The sequence below is a fragment of the Alligator sinensis genome, unplaced genomic scaffold (assembly GCF_000455745.1).
Source record: "Alligator sinensis unplaced genomic scaffold, ASM45574v1 scaffold211_1, whole genome shotgun sequence".
Lineage (NCBI taxonomy): Eukaryota > Metazoa > Chordata > Crocodylia > Alligatoridae > Alligator > Alligator sinensis.
Window position 1 is genome coordinate 57,920 of NW_005842024.1, and position 5,081 is coordinate 63,000.

Below are 5,081 nucleotides of genomic sequence, written 5' to 3' on the forward strand. Positions count from 1 at the left end.
ATTTCGATAACCTGTGAATCTAAGGTGAGCATAAGGTTAATTTCTATAAATGCTAATATAGATGGGTTTTTTTTTTAATACACCATCATATTTCTTGTACAGCTATTTTTCTTCTCCCTTTTCCATGTTTTGTATGTTGTTGCTTAACATCAATCTGTTTTATTAGGGTCCCAGAGGCCCTAAGTGTAAGCTTAATTTTAAGCACATATTTAAGCATTATTGGTGTCAGTTGCATTTAAGCATATGCTTAATTGGGGCTGTGAGAAAAATCTGATTCATTGATGTCAATGGAGAAATTGCCACTAACTTTAGCAGAATCAAAATTTTTCCATTAAACACTTCATACAACTTTGGCATAAATACAATTCTTCTGCTTCAGCATGTAAAGCTCTCACAGATACCATGGTGATGGGCAAGGTGTCCCTAACACTTTTGCCCATGGCATGCCAAGCCATGTTATAGGAACCCCCTACATATGTACTTTATTGCAGCAACCAGAGTGAAACATTTCCATGTGTATTTCAAGAATGGTAGACCTAAATGAACCCTACCAGCTATTTTTTTTTGGTTGCACATATGTGCTTGTAGTACTGTCCATCTGGTCTATTCTTGTGAGTGGCTAGGATTTTTGAAATACATAAGGATTCTGGATCTGGGAGCCCTTCAGGGGATACAAATGTGTACATGTACTACTCTGCCCTTTTAACAAATATTGAACATAGCAAATGCAAGCAATGTCATAGAATTCTTAATATTTTTTCTTCTTGAGTCATAAAACAGAGAGGTTAGCTTTTTTATCATTGTTATGTTTGTTATGGTGGAGAAATTATGCATTTTCTAGGATCCTGAGGGCAGTTTTTAGAAGAGATTTCTAAAATGGGTTTACTTTAGGTATAACAACATGTTTATTAGACTTCACTTGCACTTGAAATATCTCTCTTCACTTTGCCTAGCTGGAGAAAAGAGCTAGGGACAGATGTTATACACAAAGCAGTTTAAGTGATCAGAAACTGGTTTAAACCTATAACAGAACAGACATTCAGGGCACATAAACCAGTTTCAAAATGGCTGAAACCAGTGTGAGAGAAACCTGATTCAATGTAGTATCAGACTTAAATGATTTAGGTCAAACCAGTTTATATAATGTCTGTCCCAGACCCCTTGCTGGTTTAACTGAAACCAGAGTCTCCCAACATCCCGGACACTTCGCAGCCCTGGGTGGGGCTCTCTGCTCCACAGCAGAGCTGGCCCCGCCGCTCTGCTCCCTCACTGGAGCTCAACAGAGACTGCAGGCACAGCAGTGTCTTTCCCCCTGTGCCCTAACTCCTCACCACTCCCTGCTCAAGCAGGGATTCCCGCCCTCCCTCTCAGCATGGACTGTAGGCAGCATGTGGTATGTTAGCTAATGCTGAGAGGTGTCTGTGTGAGGCAGATAAGACACTGTCAGTTTAGGGCTTTTTGGAGCTAATCAGCAGGTCAGCTAGTAATGTCCCTCCACTCCTTTGGAAAAAGTTGTTTAAGAAGAGCTTGAAGTAATGAGAAAAGCTTTTGTTTTGTTTTGATTGGATGGTAAATGCTCTGTTATCAACTTCCTGTGTAACTCCCTGCTGGTGAGGAGCAGTGAGGGGGGTCCCTCCCTAATCAGAGTGTCTTGCTGGGGCCTGGCCATGCCCCCCCCAGCTTAGCACTATGGAAGGGAACGGAGGGCTGCTCTAGCTCCCCTGCAGGCATGTGCCTACATTTCCTCAGTCCTGAGAACGTCTTTGCGGTTACAAACCATTTCAGTCTAGCCAGGTTAGACTAACCTGCAAAGAGTGAATCAAATTCAGGCTCAGGCTTTTTGAATGTCTGTCCCTAGCCAAGAAGCTGAATGATTTGCAGTAGTTTCCATTATTTTAGAAGCTGGAGTTAGGATAAAGCAATAAAGGAAATTATAAGATACTGACAATTTTTTTTCAGGTAAGTAATTACATACTGTTTTCAGCTGTAATTTCTGAGTTGTTATTGGTTTCTTGTTTTTTATTGTCAATTTTTTTCTAACATGACAATTCTTTTTTTAATAGCTGCTGTACTTTCACATAGATTTAACGGTGATTTTTTTTTTTCAAGTGTTGTTTTAAGGCTTCTGTGACTTTCTGCTTCCTACAGATGCATGTGCATAATCCCAGTGGAGATTGAAACAATTTTGTGGCAGACTATCCAAGTACACTTCTACTGGACACTTACGGCCTGAAAAGACTATTGACCCTTTTTGATACCATGCATTAATCTAATTTCAAAATATAAGCAACAGACTTGCACAATAACTTTCATGGATTCATAAGATTGGCCATAGAGGTTAATGCTATGCCTGGTATAGTAAGAAATGGAATACAGGCTTATCATTGTGCAATACAACAAACTCTTAGAAAGTTGTTAGTTTGTCTGTAGCCAGGGTAGCTTGTGTTAGCTTGGCTGGGATATATATTTCTGTATTGAGAATGGACTCTAAATATAATGATTTTGTGACCTCTGTACCCTATCATTTTTAAAAGCTCTAGTAACAACAGTAAAGTACTTTTGAAAATGGCTGAGAGATGAATATTTGCGGGAAAGTCTAGGTTACCAGAGGCATAAGCATGAAAGTTTAGAAAGTAGAGAGAGAATACATTATTTATATATTCTATAATTATTAGTTAGTACTGAGAATTTCTGTCTATCTGATACTGGTGTCTTTTTTTGTTTCTTTGTTTAAATTATTGAAAGAAATAAATCTTGTTTGTTTTGTGTTACGCAAGGAGGATGTTTTCAAAAGGTAAGTAAATAACCTACTTTGAGCCATCTTCCAAAGACACTAGGTGGTGTACTGGAGAACCCTCATCTTTTTTAACAATAACACAGAATTAAGACCAAGAAACCCTCAACATTGTGCTATAGACAGATTCTTTGCTTGCACTAGGGCCGTTGTGGTCTGCATGTGCTGAAGAAATCAGATTCATTTTCTTAGTATGCTGCTTCATATAAGGAAAATTTGTCTTCTACTAATGATTCATCACATGGAAAAAAGACAGAGTAGTGGCTACCTTCAGTATCTTAAATGTGGTTCTAATACATATTCATCGAAACAGCCAAAAAGTTGCACTATCAGCAGTAACTGAATCTTTTTGTAAACCATTAAGAGTTTTTGTATGGACTGCATGTGTGATTGAAGCAAACATAATCAGCAAACTGCTCATACTATAAAAGTGGGGGGCAGGGGGCTGGACTCGATGATCTTCCGAGGTCCCTTCCAGCCCTAATGTCTATGAAATCTATGAAATAAGTCGGCCTGGATCACCATCCTATCCTCAAGTGTGGATGCTTTACCCCAAAATTTGGTGTCATCTGCGAGCTTGGCCAGTCCACTTCTGATACCCATGTCCACATCGTTGATAAAGATGTCAAAGAGTATAGGCCCAAGGATGGAACCTTGGGGGACCCCACTGATCATGGTGCACCACGAAGATTTACTCCCATCAAATACCACTCTCTGGGTCCGACCTCAGAGCCAATTCCCCAGCCATCAGACTGTGATGTAGCCGAGGCTGCAGTTGGCCAATTTTTCCATGAGGCGATCATGGGACACCAGATCAAAGGGGTTTTTTTTAAATCAAGATATATGCCATCAATCTCTTCTCCCTTGTCCAGGTGATATATCACCTGGTCATAGAAGCAAATGAGATTGGTCAAACAAGACCTATCCACAACTAACCCATGTTGACTATCCCTCAAGATGTTGCCATCAGCCAGTTTGTCAAGAATGGTCTCTTTGATAATTTTTTCCAAGATCTTCCCTAAGCCTGTAGTTCCCCAGATCTACTTTCCTCCCTTTCTTGAAAATAGGCACCACATTGGCCTTCTTCCAATCTTCAGGCACTTCACCTGAGTGGCAAGAGTTCTCAAAACTCAGCCACTGGCATGGATTTATGATGCCTGCCAGCTCCTAAGTACCCTGCGGTGTAAACTGTCTGGGCCAGCTGACTTGAAGGTGTCCAGACTCTCAAGGTGTTCCTTCATATGGTCTACAACGATGTGGGGTAGCAATTCTCTCTCACCCTGGCTGTCCCGTACCATATTGAGCAGGGCTGTCCCTTGGGCCTGGTGGAAAAACTGACGCAAAATACTCCTTAAGCAGGTTGGCTTTTTCCTGGGTGTCAGTTATCCCATTTCGTTTAGCAGGGGTCCAATGTTAGCCTTGCTTTTCCTCCAGCTCCCCACATATCTAAAAAAGGACTTTTTATTGTCTTTGATATGTGTAGCCAGTTGGAGTTCAGTCGCAGCCTTGGCTTTCCTGGTTCGCTCCCTACAGGTCTGGACCAGTGCAGAAGACTCCTCCTTTGAGGTAGTTCCAGTCTTCCATCCTTTATAGGTCTTTCTTTTTAGATGCAGAAGGTCCACAAGTTCCCCGCAGAGCCAAGGGGGCTCCTGTGTCCTTTTGCTGCCTTTCCTCTGAGACATTGCTTGTGCTTTCAGGATTGCTCCCTTGAGGAGCAACCACTCATCCTGAACTCCCCCCCCCCTTTGGGTCAACAAGCCTCCTGCGCTTGTCAAAGTCAGCTTTCCTGAAGCTGACTGACTTTGCAGTTTTATGGTGGATAGTGAAAGTGATCAGCTAATGGTCACTGTCTCCCAGCTTCCCTTTGAAGTTGATTCATTGTACCTTGTGCCTTAAGTTATTTATCAGACGTGAAGTGAATGTAAAACCCTGTGCAGTAGTGCATGAGGTGCCAAATAATGATTAATTGGGTTTCTTCAGCTTCTCCAAATACCTAAGCACGTATTTTAACTCTGAGACAAATAGATCATATGGACTCTTGCTTGCACAACTTGCAAAACTGTGCAGATTCAGGAGTAACAACTGGAAGGTAAACCTCCTTCTAATCTTTTAGAATAGCTCTATCTGCATGAAAAGAGATAGGAGTGCTGTTGGCATTAACATGGCTAGAAGTAGTAGTTCTTTTTTTGTCATGTGTAACCTTAGTGGATTAATTTTATAGTGAATTATAATGTAAACCCCCCAAAAACATTGCAGACTGGTATTATGGGGGGGGGGGGGGTGGGGG